Raw genomic sequence first — 18045 nt, 5'->3', positions numbered from 1 at the left:
CTTCTTTCAACTCATGCCGTGGAGAGGCAACTCTTAAAGAGGAGTACACTCTTTGTGCATGGAGAGAAATCGGGCAAACTCCTAGCTGACTAAATAAGGGGTGTAAAGCCACGTCAGTGTATAAACACCATTAAGTCAGATGGTGGGCTTGTTATTGATCATGCCAAAATCAATGACGCATTCAGGGAATATTATCTGAAGCTTTACTCCTCTGAATCTCCCACCGACCGCTCACTGATCACAAATTTTCTTAAAAGCTTGGACTTTCCTGAGCTGGAAGACACCCACAGAGAGATCTTGGATGCGCCATTTTCCAAAGAAGACATTGGCGCTGCAATTTTCTCTCTACAGTCAGGGAAGTCCCCTGGCCCGCACGGCTTTTCGGTAGAATTTTTCAAATCATTTGCCCCCAGCTCGTACCTCTACTCCACTCTGTTCTATCTGAAGCATCCACACAAGGCAAACTGCCAACCTCCTGGTACGACGCTTCCATAACTTTAATTGCAAAAAAGGGGAACGACAACTGAGTGTGCATCATACCGGCCGATTTCACTTCTGAACCTTGACTTTAAGATCCTAGCTAAAGCGCTGGCCCACAGGTTGGAAAGGGTCAATATCAACACAACAACACAATAAGCTAAAACAGCCAACGAGTTAGAATCAAAGGCCAAAGTAAAAAAATACGTTTTAAGACGTGATTTAAATGACTGGATCGACTCGGCAGTACGAATATGAACAGGGAGGTTATTCCAGAGTCTGGGTGCCACGGTTGCAAAGGCCCGGTCACCTCTCGACTTCATTTGAGTCCTAGGTTGTGCAAGGAGCCTGTGATTGGACGATCTAAGTGCTCTGTTGGGATTGTGTAAGTGGAGGAGTTCAGAGAGATAGCTGGGCGCTAAATTATTCTGAATTTTAAAAGTGAACTAAAGAATTTTAAAATCTATGTGATATTTGACAGGGAGCCAATGTAATTTGGCTAAAATTGGGAGTTATGCGTTCATAGATTCTCGTACCTGTTAAAAGACGCGCAGCTGCATTTTGAATTAACTGAAGCCGGTAAAGAGAAGAGTGTTGGAGGCCCGAGTAGAGGGAGTTACAGTAGTCCAGTCTGGATGTGATAAATGCGTGGATAAGCTTTTCAAGGTCCTTTAAAGGAAGGAACGGCTTTGCTTTGGATATCTGACGCAACTGGCAAAAGCTGTTTTTACCACAGTGGAGACGTGTTTCTGAAGTTTAAAAGAGAGCCATCCAGGAACACTCAGAGGTTTCTTACAGTGAGCGAGAGATGGCTGGCGAGAGGGCCAAGGGCATCAGCTAACCGGTCTAGCAGAGTGTGACTACCAAAGACTATGATTTCGGTCTTATTTTCGCTCAATGTAAGAAAATTATGTGATAACCAGAACATTCAGAGGAGCCACCAGGGTCTTTAGAAACACGCTCTACTTCCTGCTTCACGCCTGAGGCTCTGCAGTGACGACCTCTGTTCTGCAGCTTTTAATGTCTAGTTTCAGCCTGAGTTTGTTCAGAGTCGTAGGACGCCATCAGCAGGAGCTGGAACACGTGAACTCGTCATTGGTGAAGTAAGAAAGGTAAAAATGCAAAGAGCCAAATGATGCCAGAAGAATCCGTGACGTGCAAGTCAGTGGCATCCAATCATAACTGTTGAATTTCACTCATTAAACTGGAGCTCCGCCTTCTTGGATGATCTGTTGGTACGGTAACCTCACAGCAGCCATATTATTGGTCAGGTGAAGCTAGCAGACAGCAAACATGGAAGTTTATGGGACTGACTCACTGCTGCCTCTGCTGGACATCAGAGGAACTGCAGCTGATGTAATGTTTTTGTTGTTCAGCCTCCTGCAGAAGCTCTGCCCCCCTCCAGACTGTCTCTGCCCTACAAAGTGATGAAGTCTCTGGACGGGGACGTTTACAGAAACCTGGAGTTCGATGTGTGGCAGAGTGTGACTACCAAAGACTATGATTTCGGTCTTATTTTCGCTCAATGTAAGAAAATTATGTGATAACCAAATTTTAACTTCATGCAAACAGTTGAACAGAGGTTGCAAAGAAGCAGACACATCGGATTTCAGAGGTGAATAAATCTGGATATCATTGGCATAACGGTGAAAGGAGATGTTGTATTTTCTAAAAATTAATCCCAACATGTACAAAGAGAAAAGAGCAGGACCGAGCACGGACCCTCGAGGCACACCACAGTAAATAGGAGCAGAAGCCAAGGAGTGTTGCCCCATAGCAACAGAGAACGGCCTCTCTGAGAGGTAGGATTTAAACCAAGTTAAACCGTACCTTTGAGACCTACTTATTTCAATCTTTACCAGTCTTCATCCCCAAGTCTTTCTTTACAACTCTAGACTCTCCTGGAATCTCCTCTTATATTTGGAAGGGTAAACGACCTGGAGTAGTTAAGGTGCATTTACAGAAACCTAAGATTGAAGGGGGTCTGGCACTCCCCAACTTCCGTTTTTACTATTGGGCTGCCAACATTCGGTCCCTGACCTACTGGTTCCAGTCTGGGGAGGGTGTGGGCCCCACCAGCTGGCTGGCAATGGAATCAGGCTCAACTCAGGGAATTTCTCTTGCCTCCTTTCTGGGTTCTTCTCTTCCTTCATTCATTGACAACTTTACATCTAATCCAATAATTCGGCACTCCCTCAGGGTTTGGGCGCAGTTAAGGAGACATTTCAATCTTAATTATTTTTCACTTCAAAGCCCCATCCTTTCAAACCACCTATTCCTCCCCCAGCTTTGGACAACTTGTTCCAGGTCTGGTTTAGAGCAGGTATTATTTACTTTAAAGGTCTCTTTATATACAATAAACTATCATCATTCGATCAGCTGGCAGGAAAATACATCTTCCCAAAACTCACTTTTTTAGATATTTACAAAGCAGACATTTTTTGCAATCCCACCTCTCAAATTTTCCAGAAGCTCCAGCTGCCAACTTACTGGTCGAGCTCCTTAATTTGCAACTATCACGCAAAGCTGTAATGTCTCGCATCTATAATAAACTGTGCAGTGTAACCCCAGCTCCCATTCTCAAGTCCACATGGGAGAAGGAGTTGGGTGTATCTATGTCAGATGCCGTCTGGGACTCACTCCGTCTGGGACTCACTCCGTCTGGGACTCACTCCGTCTGGGACTCACTCTGCGCCCATCATTCCCTGTTACAATTCAAAGTAGTCCACAGAGCCCACTTATCTAAATCCAAACTAGCTAAGCTTTATCCCAGTTTAGACCCTCACTGTAACAGGTGCGGGTCTGATGATGCCAATCTAACCCACATGTTTTGGACCTGCCCTGGCAAATTTTTGGGAGGAGGTTTTCTGCACTTCGAACAAGGCTACCGGCCTGAAACTAGCTCTCAACCCCCTACATGAGAGGATGATTAGTATATTCCCAGAGCAAAGCGCAGGCTGCTGTCCTTTGGCTCCCTCTTGGCTAGGCGTGCCATTTTGATGAGGTGGAAGGCCGCTGCCCCGCCCTCCCATGTTCGGTGGCTTGCTGATCTCATGTCATGTCTCAGTCTGGAAAAGATCCACTGCTCCATCCAGAACCAAAAGGGCACATTCGATAAAATTTGGGGTCTCTTTCTGGAAAACGTCTCTAAACTTCAACTTACGGATGTTCCAGCTGACTAACGGATTTGCTTCTCCATAGTGGTCTGATGTCTGTCTGTGTTAACGGGAATGTGAAGCTCAGTGATGTTGCAGCTAACTTCTGTGTGGTTCTTGTGGACAGGGTTAGTTAATATCATAATCCCTCTGGCTTTGGTTATCTTGTTGTTTTTTTCTTTTCGTTGCTTGTTTGGTAAATAATAAGAGGAAAACAATGTTCTAACATGAGAAGTTCTGTTTTGTATTCATTATAAACAGTTTGTTGTCCGTCTTTTCTTTCTTTGTAAACTTTATCCATAAATACTCTATAAAAATATTTTGTATTAAAAAAGGGGGGAAAAAGAAAACGCTTGGCGGGTTCTGTCTGTACGAGCAGAATCGCTGTGACTGAAAACAAATTGAGATCTTTTGATCACAGAATCCTGATGTGCTGCCCCCTGTGGCTGCCTGCAGAGCTGCAGGTGTTCGCTCACTGCTGTGTGTGTGTGTGTGTGTGTGTGTGTGTGTGTGTGTGTGTGTGTGTGTGTGTGTGTCAGGTAGTGAAGCCGCTGTCAGTCATCTGCTCGTCTCCATCTTCCTCCTCACCCTCCTCTTCCTCATCACGGCTACCAGCAGCTGCTCACCTGCTGTCAGCCACACACGCGCAGACACGCTCAGGTAAGCAAACACTGCCCACCTCAGTTACTTCTCTCAGAGCTCTGCCCTGTTTAAGGCCTGAACCCGCTTTAATTGGCTCTGATTGGCTGCACCTCTAAAACAGGAAGTCTGAATATCAGGGGGAGGGACTTCTGTCACCTCTGAGAGCTTTAGCTGACACGAAGTCTGACAGTCTCATTGGTTCTCAGTAGGTTGCCATACACTAACACGTTTTCTGGTTCCAGTTGCCATGGCGATGCCAGCTGCTTCTTCCTGGTCGGTTAATGAGTTGGGTGAGCCGCTCTGCACTGTGGTAGCCCCGCCCCCTTATTCATATGACCCTAATGGAAGGGATTTACCAAGAGGTCAGAGGTCAAAAGCTTGTGTCTACAGTTTGTATCCATATGGATCAGTTTGATTTATGTGTGTGTGTGTGTGTGTGTGTGTGTGTGTGTGTGTGTGTGTGTGTGTGTAGACTGCAGAGTCCTCCAGTATTACTTCAATTTGGGCATCCAGGTAAGAGACACCTGAACAATAAACAGCAGTATTTGAAGCGGCGCTGACAGGTGAAGGTGAGACGCCTGAATGAACTCACGGAGCATCACAGAATGTTGATTCTGTTCTGGACGTTTTCAGTGGGAGAAACCTTTCGTTATCATCCAGGTGATCCTTCAGTCTCAGCTGACTGCAGGTTTCCGACCTATAAACAGGACATAATGACTGAAACTAGCTCAGCTCCTCCACTGGCAGATCTGTTTTAGCAGCAGAAGTCTGAGTGCACCTGAGTCACTTGCAGGTGTGGTAAACATCTTCCAAGGGCACTCTGATCACCTGGGTCCTGTGGAGGTCATGTGACTGGTGTTCCTCTCCTTTAACCTGTGGCTGCCGTTTCAAAGAGACACACGTTTCCTTCAGGTTCTTTGAATGTTTATAGATGATTCTGCAGGTGTTTCAGGTTCAGGTGATGACATGATGCTGTGAATTTGTCATGTGACCGTCATGTGACCATCTGTCTCCTCAGTGGTACCATCAGAGCTGCTGGAAGCAACAGCAGCAGCTGTATCCCGCCTCCTCACCTGAGACTGCCTACCCCTACCAGCCCTACACGCCCTACCTGGGCCAGGAGCCCCCTCTGCACGGTAAGAGTGATCGGTTCCAGCAGGTGGTGCTGCACTTCCTCCACCTGTATACAAAAGATGCAAGTTTCATCTTTTAGCTGAGCCTTCACTTCCGTAGCGAAGCCTTTCACAATAAAACAGTGCGATCAGGTAGGAGGCAACTGTGGGGAACACATGACTAACAGGAAGATGTGTGCAGTGATGTCATTACAGCATGGATGGTCCCTCAGGTGTTTTAATTTAAGCTCCACCCCCTTTACTGTGACTTGATCTGTCCCATCTTCCGTCCCCAGCTGCCTCCCAGCCATTCTCTGAGACTGGGCGGATCTCCCATCAGCCCGCCATCTCCTACCCAGAATCCTCCAGGTCTGCAGATGGACAGACAGAGGGACGCAACGGCGGTCAGTACTTTACCTTTACCTTTGGAGTGCACACGCTGCCAAAACAGGAAGTGTTTGTCAATAAGACAGTGTAGAAGTGCCGGAGGTCAGCAGGTCTGTTGGTGAAGCTTTACAGCTGCATAATGGTGAGAGTGGCGCAATGAGGAGGGAAGGGTGGGGTAAACCCTACACCATCCAGCTGTCACATTCCTGTACCCAATGACTACTGTATTGTTATTAAGGTGAAATTTGACCAGATGAACATAGCAAACAGGCGTGGCAACAGACAGGAAGTGCGGTGCAGTAATTCTGGAGTCAGATGAAGGCGGAAGCACAATGGGCCAATTGCAGGCGCTGTTAGTCATTGGTCAGGTCACATGATTAGTGTGCCTCCACATTAAAACCCAAATTTTCTGCATTATAAACGAATTTACTTTGAAAATAAAGGCATGTGGTTTGTCTCCTCAGGTGTCTCCATGGAAAGCTCCTCCTCCATCAGTCCTACTCCTCCAGGCTCCGCCCCCTCCTCTGCTCTCCTCTACCCAGATCAGTCGCCCCTCCCTCCTCTCCCACTGCTCCACCTGCCATATGAAGCTCCATCCCCAAGCACCTACCTGACTACAGCCCCTGCACCTCCTCTTCCACATCCCGCCCACCACCCTCACCACTCTTCCTACCACCCGTCCTCTGTCTACTGGGGGCCAATATCGACTGGAGGCCACGCCCCATGACTCTACTGCCTTGCCCCCAACCCTTCTCATGTTGTTGGATACATTGCTGCCCCGCCCCCTCACCACACAGACACACTCTACATCCCACCCACTATGTAACGTGCATATTAGCTCAAGGCTAAAACCCCTTTTGTTTTGAATTAGTGGTAACATTATTATGAACACTTTTCCTGCAGCAAGACTTTCAAAATTAAAGTTAGGATTTAAAGGTAAATATTGGCTGGATGTTAATGGATGTTGCTGTTGGTTAAAATTCATGTTGTGACAGCCAATATGAGGTGGTGGGTGTGACCAGTCCCTATTTGTGGAGGGATCTTTGTGTTGATGTTTTGTTTTTTGGGTTTTGGGTGAATAAAGTTTGTTTCACCAGCAGATGGCGTTTTTGCGTCATCACATGACTATTGTCCAGCTAACAGTCCCAAACATTAACTTCCTGTTTTTTATGCTTTGAGCAAACAGGAAGTAAAATAATAAAGCCAGAAAGGTGCGATTCTCCACAGGGCGTGAGAGACGGGGATCAGAGGGGAGTTACAGGTGATAGGTCGTCATCTCTGGCGAGGGGGCAGCGCCTCAGTGTGTCAGTTTGAGCTCTCAGGTAGAAAACTCTCACCTGTGCAGGTTAGGGGTGAGTGTGATTCATAGCAGCAGAAAATTTGAGAGCTTTGGAGGCTGACTCTGATTTTCTTAGTTTCCATGGAAACTAAAATCAATAAAGGCATTTTTTTCCATTACAGCTGCTGTGACACTGAAGTTCAGTAAGTAATCTGATTACACTGAGACAAAGGTTGATGGATGTTTGAACGACTACTTTGTCCAGACCTGTGATGAGCAGCGAAGCCTGAGACGACTCCCCCCACCCCCCCCACTGAGTCGCCTGTCGTCATTTTTAAACCTTTATTGACACAGGAAGTGGCGTCACAGCCAAGAATAGAAACGCGGTGATGGAGGGACGTCCCTCAGCCCAGGAACTCTTTATCTGGATTTGCTTATGGTGACATCATCATTCGGGATGAGCTCACGTGGATGTAGCTGCTCCATCCACCGCCGCTTGTTTCATAGAGAAAAGCGCCACAGGTTGTATGAAAATCTGCAGATGGCGTGTTGACTCAGCCTGATACATGTTTAAATTATACTGTATGTGTATTGATCACTGTGGTTTTTATAGATCTGATTGGTTAACGGGTGCTGGTTTCATACCTGCTGATAAGTTACCATGGTAACTTTTGATAGGAAGCACCTTCAGAAAAGCCTGAGTTACGTGCAGTTACCTGGATTAGAGGTCGGTTTGTGTGCTTAACCATTTGTTTTGTTGATGGAACCATGAATTCTGCAGTTTACCATCCTCTGGTTTAGTCAAAGTCCTGACGGCTTCATGCTCTAAAACCCTCCAGTGTGACTGAATTACAACAATTCTGCACAGACTGTTTTCTAAAACAGCGAGAGAACAATGGCCAGAACAGCAAGCATAGCAAAATATTACCTTTTAATTTCAGTGTAACATACAGCCGCCTGATAACAGCACCACAGGTAGGTTATTTACACAAACACTGGACGTTTGGAAGGTGCCCTTATTAACCCACCGGCAACAGTTGCCGTTTTAACCCCCACACATCAACAAAATTAAACATACAGTCAGTAGGACAAGTGCCACCGCTCTGATCACAGATCAATGATCAGCTGTAAAAACCAAAGTACTATGACAGAGAAGTCGCTCCAGCATCGGCCTCAGTGCCCGGGTAGGTTACGTATGTGTTGTCATGGTAACAGTTTTGCTGGGATCTCTATGGTCTAGAGGTCGCGACCTCCCGGAGCTCTCAGTGGGGCCTTCAGCCAGCGAGGGTTGGACAGGTTAGTCAGGTGCTTCTCCTGCAGACCAATCAGCACGGCCGACTGCTCCAGGCACTGTAGGTCCTTCCCCTGGAGGGAGGCGGGGCAAAGCCAGGTCCGGCCCACATCCACCAATCCTAAAAGAGACCACAGGGTTCGTTCAGGGATGTGTAAATGTGGCAGAGTAAATAGTGATTCTAACCTGCCACCACGCCGTGGCCGAACTGCTCCCTGGACTCCAGAAGTGCCTCAATCTGAGCGCTGTCCATCCCCAGCAGGCCGCTTAGCACCGCCCTCCACTCCGACCCCTCCCAGTCACGCTGAGCCACTTTATCATCATTTTCTTTAATTAATATGTGTTTTATTATTTTCAAATCAAGCATCTAGGAAGACTGCTTTGGACCAGGCAGTCCTGAATTTTATTATAAAGGACTGCCAACCCCGTAGTATTGTGGAGAGAGAGTGTAATGTACTGAGGGAATAGGAAGACATCTTATCAGAACCTTATCCACCTGGCTTTACAGCTTTTGTGTAACCCAGCTTCATCTGTTCCTGTGATTTTTCCAAAGCTGGAAAAATGATGTAAAAAAAAAATAAAATAAAAAGACAAAAAACGCAATAGACTGAATGCAAAAACATTGGATAAACCTATTTTTCTGAATAGAAATTTATAATGAACTGTGAGTCAAATGGGTAATATTACATTCACAATACTTTCATTTTAATTTTCACTTAATGTCATTCATAATATATTTTAAAGATGTCTACAATATTTGTAATATAGAAGATATAAAATGATTCCATGGAAAGTACAATGCCTTACAGTGTGTACAAGTATGACTAGGTCATTGAATCAGTGTCTGTTGTGAATCTCAAGTAAGTTGCCTGCAATGGTATTTAAGGTCCAGCAGGTGTCAGTATGGAGCAAAACTGTGTCGACACAGTTTGGGGAATGTGCTGAAACGCTTCACGAGGAGAAACCAAACAAAAAACAAGGAGCACAAGGGTCCAAAAATGAAGGAAAACACATCAAAAACGAAACTAGAGTTCAACAAGAGTCCATGAAAAGTTCAGGGGATTGACCCAGAGGTCGACAGCACAAGAGCCAAAACAGTTCAGGGGGCCGGCCGTGCGGACAGCAACGGCGGCGACGGGCAAACAGTTCTGGAGGCCGACCGTGCACACAGCAACGGCGGCGGCGCAGGCTGAAGACAATTAGGCTGGACCAGGCATGGATGAAGACACAGAGGCGGGACCAGGCGTAGATGAAGACGTGGCGGCGGGACGGCAGCGGAACCTGGCGGCGATGATGCTGCAGGCGATGATGCTGCAGGCGATGATGTAGAAGTCGCGGGGGATGATTCAGCAGGTGACGGCTGAACAGATTTCCCCGGACCATCAGCAGATGTTAGGATGTGCTGGCTGGGTCCTCCAGGACCCTCAGCTAACGAGGCGTGGTGCTGGGTGGGCTCCTCGGACCCTCCAGCAGACGACACTTGAGGCTGGACGGGCGACTCGGGCCCTCCAGCTGACGACACATGAGGCTGGAAGGGCTCCTCGGGCCCTCCAGCTGACGAAACTTGAGGCTGGACCGGCGACTCGAGCCCTCCAGCTGGAGCAGATGCAGGACCAGAGGCAATTGGAACCCATGGCTGAGGGTGAAAATGAGTGGCTGACTGAACAGATGACAACACTAATGATTCCTCCACTAACTGAGCTACTGACTGGGTCATGGACTGTAACAAAGCTTGCAGAAAATCCGATTGTGGTAGCGACTGAGCTATAGATAGCGGGGGTGAAGACTGAGATATGGGTGACTGAACTTGAGATGAAAGTGGTGGGGGTGGAGTTGGTGACTGGGCTACAGGCGGCTGCTGAGCAGGAAACACTGGACACTGAGCTACAGGCGGCTGCTGAGCAGAAAACACAGGACACTGAGCAACAGGTGGCTGATGAGCAGCTAGCTGAACTGAAGGTGGTTGCTGGTCAGCTAAATGAGCTGAAGGTGGCTGCTGATCAGCTGACTGAGCTGAAGGTGGCTGCTGATCAGCTGACAGATGTGTTGAGTTGAGGATGAACAGCGGTCTCTACATGCTTGACAGGTTTCGAAGCATGACAATCATCCAGAACATTCCTTGCCGGCTGTTCAGACAAAATCCCAGACTCCTGCTGGGACTGTGAATGCTGGCGGCACATCCGCCGCTTCCCAGTTGAAATGGGATCAGGGCTGGCAAAAGGTGACATAGAGAAACGCTGCTGCGGAGTGGAAATGAAAACTGCACCAGTCCGTACTACAGGAGAAAAGTGAAGTGTGGTTGGGTGGTGACGGCTAGGGTTGCATTTCTTCTTCAAGGATGGATCAAACGATTTGGCGATAAACCTTGGCAAAAACTGCCGCTGACGTCGAGAACATCACGTGGTGAGGGCCTCCAGGAGGGTAGCTGAATCATCCTTTCCTGGACCGCCCATGCCAAACAGTTCGAAGGCTAGCCTCGCTCTTAGAGCTGTTATTATTTGCTTAAGTCCATTTATGTTTAGAAAACTGACGGTGGAGGCAGTGGACGACAAAAAATGATCAAAAAACACTACCTCCAGCTGCCTCTTGTAGGGGCTCGCAGCGTGGATTATCCTCCAACAGTAGGTGCATAGGTGCGCAAGATTCTCTCCCTCAGAGGTGAAAAGTGAGTCTGCTGGATCCATACTGGTCGCGTCATTCTGTCAGGGCTCTGTGTGCGGGCAGGTGGAGATGTGGATCCAAGTGCAGGACTCTGAGACGGAAATATACTGAAAACTAGTGATGTGACGTTCTGTATCGAGGCTTCGAAGCTTGTGTCGAGTAATGGAGGGGGCGTTTCCGCGATGCGCGTATCGAGGCTTGCTTCATTTATGGGAGGAGCTGAAAATGATGACGTCCGAAGTCTCGCTGCCCGGCTGTACCACGTGACTGTTTCATGAAGTGGTTTGAACTTTGCCGCGAGCTATGACAGCGATATAAACCCCTCAGACTTCATTCAAAATGTACGTGTTTGATGGAGAGTTGCGGTTAGTGAGAGTTTGGAGACAGTTTGGAGGTTTATGAGAGTGAGGAGAGAAAGTCAGGAGAGAATGGAGCCAGCTAAGAAGAGGCGGATGTCCTCCCCTGTGTGGGAACATTGTGATTTTATTCCTCCCAACAAGGTATGTAAATTTCTACAGAAGATGTATTTTCATAATACTGATGGTGCAATACAATTTATGTTAAGCGGCTTTGCTTTTGTACAAGGTGAAGTGTTTGCTATGTGCCAGGGAGCTGGGATATAACAACAACACCTCATCCATGCTTAGGCACTACAGAGCTTTGCATGAGAATAAAAGGAACACCGATTGTGGAGCAAGACCAGGTGAGCCATCAAATGCAATGATAATATAGCATGCAGTAATGTTACTAAATGATATAACAATATTATACAACTGTAATAAGTTACGTGTGTGATATTTATATTTGTGCTTTGTCTTTATTGTCTTTCCTCAGGAGAAGAATCTCAAATAGATGAAGACCTGGTTAGCATGGTGATTGAGGACTCCCAGCCATTTAGCATTGTGGAGGACAAAGATTTGTTAAATCATTAAATCCTAGCTATGTTCTCCCCACTAAAGGTTATAAAAGCAGTGAAAATTTAGTTTTTACTGAATAAAATGTGAACAGGCAGGACTGAGGCCTCAGTGTGTAGCTGTCCATACCTCAGCGTTACAAAAGCACAACCACTGTCCACACCCCAACCACAGCTCACCTCACAGTAAATGATCATTTCCATTTTAAGCATTTCCAAATGATCATTTTCCATACTGCCAGTATAAATATACAAAGTATACTGCCATCACTAAAATATATATGTTTTACACACTCCTTTTGTTGTTGACATTTACAGGCTGTGTGCAAAAGGCCACACTCTTCAAATTCATGCCAACTAATATTTTTACGTCCAGTAGGTGTCCTGCTAGAGCAAATGAAGCTTCAAGACGCTTTGCGCTGGGATGAACCAATTGGATGAAAAGCTTCAGTGCTTCATGAAGCTTCATCTGCCCATCACTACTGAAAACCACAGCTTTATTGCTGGCACCAACAAAACAGAAACCAAACATGAAGACACTAACTGGAACACAGGCAGGATCTGAGGGTACGACGCAACACCAAGCACGGGAAAACACAGGGCTTGTATACACAGGGTAGTAATGAGGGAAATGGCAACAGCAGGGAGACACAGCTTGGGGAGATCAGGGCTAACGAGACAGGGGGAACAAACCTGCACACACTAACCTTATGCTGGGCTTACACTGTACGATTTTTGGCCCATTTTGAGCCGATTTTTGAGTCGTGCGACCGTTTTGGCGATCGGCCCGATTTTGGCCTTCATCGTGCGTCATGCATCGTATACAGGGAGTGCAGAATTATTAGGCAAGTTGTATTTTTGAGGAATAATTTTATTATTGAACAACAACCATGTTCTCAATGAACCCAAAAAACTCATTAATATCAAAGCTGAATGTTGTTGGAAGTAATTTTTAGTTTTAGCTATTTTAGGGGGATATCTGTGTGTGCAGGTGACTATTACTGTGCATAATTATTAGGCAACTTAACAAAAAACAAATATATACCCATTTCAATTATTTATTTTTACCAGTGACACCAATATAACATCTCCACATTCACAAATATACATTTCTGACATTCAAAAACAAAACAAAAACAAATCAGCGACCAATATAGCCACCTTTCTTTGCAAGGACACTCAAAAGCCTGCCATCCATGGATTCTGTCAGTGTTTTGATCTGTTCACCATCAACATTGCGTGCAGCAGCAACCACAGCCTCCCAGACACTGTTCAGAGAGGTGTACTGTTTTCCCTCCTTGTAAATCTCACATTTGATGATGGACCACAGGTTCTCAATGGGGTTCAGATCAGGTGAACAAGGTGGCCATGTCATTAGTTTTTCTTCTTTTATACCCTTTCTTGCCAGCCACGCTGTGGAGTACTTGGACGCGTGTGATGGAGCATTGTCCTGCATGAAAATCATGTTTTTCTTGAAGGATGCAGACTTCTTCCTGTACCACTGCTTGAAGAAGGTGTCTTCCAGAAACTGGCAGTAGGACTGGGAGTTGAGCTTGACTCCATCCTCAACCCGAAAAGGCCCCACAAGCTCATCTTTGATGATACCAGCCCAAACCAGTACTCCACCTCCACCTTGCTGGCGTCTGAGTCGGACTGGAGCTCTCTGCCCTTTACCAATCCAGCCACGGGCCCATCCATCTGGCCCATCAAGACTCACTCTCATTTCATCAGTCCATAAAACCTTAGAAAAATCAGTCTTGAGATATTTCTTGGCCCAGTCTTGACATTTCAGCTTGTGTGTCTTGTTCAGTGGTGGTCGTCTTTCAGCCTTTCTTACCTTGGCCATGTCTCTGAGTATTGCACACCTTGTGCTTTTGGGCACTCCAGTGATGTTGCAGCTCTAAAATATGGCCAAACTGGTGGCAAGTGGCATCTTGGCAGCTGCACGCTTGACTTTTCTCAGTTCATGGGCAGTTATTTTGCGCCTTGGTTTTTCCACACGCTTCTTGCGACCCTGTTGACTATTTTGAATGAAACGCTTGATTGTTCGATGATCACGCTTCAGAAGCTTTGCAATTTGAGACTGCTGCATCCCTCTGCAAGATATCTCACTATTTTTGACTTTTCTGAGCCTGCCAAGTCCTTCTTTTGACCCATTTTGCCAAAGGAAAGGACGTTGCCTAATAATTATGCACACCTGATATAGGGTGTTGATGTCATTAGACCACACCCCTTCTCATTACAGAGATGTACATCACCTAATATGCTTAATTGGTAGTAGGCTTTCGAGCCTATACAGCTTGGAGTAAGACAACATGCATGAAGAGGATGATGTGGACAAAATACTCATTTGCCTAATAATTCTGCACTCCCTGTAGTATACGTGGGGTAACGAGACGCGATTAACACCTCACGACCAGCTCCCGATCATCAATCGCTTGGTCGTGAGGGTGTCACCGCAGTTTGTCACACTGCGCACGCACAAACACAAATGTCAGCGAAAAAGACGGCGCAGCACGGCAGTGCAGTGTGTGATCTGGACACAAGCGATGGAGGCACAACTTGTAGAACTTTGGAAAGCTCATCCGAGCCTTTTCGATGTGGCCTCACAAAATTATCACGATCACAACAACCGTGAAAGTAGTTGGATTTACACTGCTGCTCAATCACAGCTGCCTGATTAATGTTTTTCATTAGTAATTTAGCAAAGTTGATGGTGGTGGTGTGCGTGTCTGTGTGAGTGAAAGACAGAGAGGGAGAGCGAGCGACAGAATTCTGTTATAACCTTCATTTTATGTACGCACAGTGTGAGCACTCAGGTCGCATCAGAGCATCGGGCCGTATAGTGTGAGACCCTGCATCGTGACCTATGAACTTCTAACCCCTGCGAGTCAACCGTACAGTTTGAGCAGGAGCTGAATCGCGCAACTGAAAAAAATCACACAGTGTCTGCCCAGCATAAGACAAAGACTTTCACAATAAAACAGGAAACACTACTCAAAGACACAGACTCAACACAGAGGGGCGGACAGAAAATAATACATGAAACTCAAACAATACATGAAACCACAATTCCTAAAACATGGATAAACAGAAACATGAAACTCTAATAATAAACATCATCATCATCACAATGAGAATGAGAAAACAATCCAAAACACCAAGATAATTGAAACACAAAGTACCAGAGAAACATAAAGAATAATCCATGATGCAAAAGTAACCAAAACATAATAAACTCAAATTACTGGGTCCAACGGACCCAGAACCGTGACAGATCTAAATCTAGAATAATAATCAAAACAGCACAACTAAAGAACCAGAACATAAATCATAATACAGAAATATACCAAAATATAAGAAACTGAAAAAGCTGGGTCAAAATGACCCAGAACCATGACAGCTGACATGTGGCCAACAGTAATGTTTTGTCCTTCGTTATTAAACATTTGCACATAAATAAGTGACAGTACTTACTTTTACAATTTTACTCTTTGGCCTCCACGCTTCCGCCGTTTTTCTTTCTGCAAAATTATCCACACCCACCACCACGCTATGGATTCTGGGATATGTTGGGCCACGAAGTCTACACCACCACATCCTTAAAATTCAGGTAAATGAGGGCCGCATTTGAAGGCCGCATTTCGAGCAGCCTTTGAATTGGGACAGCCTTTGTCGCGTCACTGTGATGTAATCGGCCTTAAAATGCGGCCTTTAAGGCTGCAGACCCTTAATTGGGATACAGCCTATGTCTTTGTGTTTCCCTATTTCCCTCTATCTTTCTTGAAATGATTCCCAAATACCAAGTACTGAAAATAAATCCACTAATCTGGTACACTGTAAAAAAAACAAACAAACAAAAAACTATGAAAAATGGGGTTTTTTTATTGAACAAAAACTACATTTATCTGAAACCTCAGGCTTAATGACAGACACAAAAGTATTAAGTGCAATAATACTTTGTAAAATTAATCACTATAAATCACCAGTGTTCTTAGTCAGTGGAGATTAAAACTAACTTTAAAACAATCTCTACTAGGTGTACTATTTTTTTACCTCTTAACCTTTTGTTTAGAGCCTTAAAGCAACTCTTATACAATACCTTCCCATTCACCAAATGCATAGCTGTTCATATATATGTATCATGCTCCAAAAAGTTCCAGACAATTTAAAGACTAATTCAGTGTGTTGTTATTGTTTTATCTTGAAGGGTCTAAATCGTGGATATTTGATGTTTTATTATTTACATAGTGAGAAAGTAGTTTTAAGCAATTGCTTACTTTTTGGAGGTCCAAGAATGAAAATATGCTGACACCTGCTTTAACGTAGCTATATATAGCTATGTAATATAATTTAGCTTGAGTTTTGAGTATATAGGACTTTGATATTGAAAGAAATCACCATCCCGTCAATCAACGCTCCAACTTCACCCATCCCCCACCCTCCTCTCACGTATCATGTGACAAAGTCATGGACCAGCCTGTCTTCTGATTGGCTGTAGTTGATAGCTTATTAAGGTCTTGATGTTTCTGGCCATCCACTTCAAATTACCGTCTTCACCACCTGGCATTTCATCTCCTGGTAAGAGTTAAAAACAGTTTATTTTTGTTTTATTTGTGTTTATTTATTTGTTTTTGCTTAAGTACTGTTTGATAGCTTTATTTTAGCTCACCCATTTGTTCAGTGAACCCAAAATCCACATTTTCCTTTAAAGGAGCCTGAAAGTCAAATCGTGTTTTATCAAACAAAATGTATTATTGTAATGGCATCTCCGTATAATGGTGTTTTATCTTGATTATAACATTAAAAAGAAATAATAAATGCAATTTGTCATGCCTCATGAAAGTAAATGCATCTAAGTATTTCTTTCTTATGGAAATATCTCATTTGAAATTGAGGGGAAAAAAGATCTTGTTTCAACTGTGATATATTTATTAATACGTATATGTGTATATATGTGTGTGTTTATATGTGTGTGTGTATGTATGTGTGTATATATGTGTATATGTATGTGTGTATATATGTGTGTGTTTGTATATGTGTATAAAATACTAATATCAATTTAAACGAGCTGGCCCCAGTGTTTTCTGGCATTTTCAACTCCTCACTGCAGGCATGTCATGTGCCTGCCTGCTTCAAGTCCTCTACCATAATCCCTGTCCCCAAGAAACCTAGGATCACTGGACTAAATGACTACAGACCCGTGGCTCTGACATCTGTGGTCATGAAGTCATTTGAGCGCCTGGTTCTCTCCTATCTCAAGACCCTCACGGCCCCCCTCCTGGATCCCCTGCAGTTTGCATATAGAGCCAACAGGTCTGTAGACGACGCCATCAACATGGCCCTACACTTCATCCTGCAGCATCTGGACTCCCCAGGAACCTACGCCAGAATCCTGTTTGTGGACTTCAGCTCTGCCTTCAACACCATCCTTCCAGACCATCTCCGAGGCAAGCTTTCCCAGATGAATGTGCCTGATCCCACCTGCCGGTGGATCACTGACTTCCTGACGGACAGGAAGCAGCATGTGAGGCTGGGAAAGAATGTCTCGGACTCCCGGACCATCAGCACCGGCTCCCCTCAGGGCTGTGTTCTTTCTCCTCTGCTCTTCTCCCTGTACACCAACTGCTGAACCTCCACCCACCAGTCTGTCAAGCTAATCAAGTTTGCAGATGACACCACCGTTATTGGGCTCATCTCTGACGGGGACGAGTCTGCCTACAGGAGGGAGGTTGAACGTCTGGTGTCCTGGTGCAGCCACAACAACCTGGTGCTGAATGCCCAGAAGACAGTGGAGATTATTGTGGACTTCAGGAAGCACACAGCCCCACTCCCCCCCATCATCCTGACTGACACCCCCATCACCTCTGTGGACTCATTCCGCTTCCTGGGTACCACCATCACCCAGGACCTGAAGTGGGAGCCCTCCATCACCTCCGTCATCAAGAAAGCCCAGCAGAGGATGTACTTCCTGAGGCAGCTGAAGAAATTCAACCTGCCAACACGGACGATGATGCAGTTCTACACTGCAATCATCGAGTCCATCCTCACCTCCTCCATCACCGTGTGGTACGCTGGAGCCACTATCAGGGACAAACAGAGACTGCAGCGTGTTGTGCGCTCTGCTG

The 18045-nt window shown here is 45.6% G+C and overlaps 1 pseudogene across 1 annotated transcript in view; it reads left to right on the top strand.

The window, feature by feature from the left end:
- LOC146606799 (UDP-N-acetylglucosamine transferase subunit ALG13-like) overlaps window positions 1–7228 on the top strand; it is a 41530-nt pseudogene extending 34302 nt beyond the window's left edge. The window contains exons 17-22 of the transcript XR_014905387.1: window positions 4172–4292; window positions 4517–4636; window positions 4747–4787; window positions 5293–5410; window positions 5683–5790; window positions 6238–7228. The product of XR_014905387.1 is annotated as a UDP-N-acetylglucosamine transferase subunit ALG13-like (transcript). The remainder of the gene's footprint in view (window positions 1–4171; window positions 4293–4516; window positions 4637–4746; window positions 4788–5292; window positions 5411–5682; window positions 5791–6237) is intronic.
- The last annotated feature ends 10817 nt before the right edge of the window (window positions 7229–18045 follow it).

The sequence above is a fragment of the Diplotaxodon limnothrissa genome, unplaced genomic scaffold, assembly GCF_057381915.1.
Source record: "Diplotaxodon limnothrissa isolate DT_005_m unplaced genomic scaffold, D_limnothrissa_male_GT1.1 unmapped_scaffold_7, whole genome shotgun sequence".
NCBI classification, from domain to species: Eukaryota; Metazoa; Chordata; class Actinopteri; order Cichliformes; family Cichlidae; genus Diplotaxodon; species Diplotaxodon limnothrissa.
This window is presented reverse-complemented; position numbering and strand designations above follow the sequence as displayed.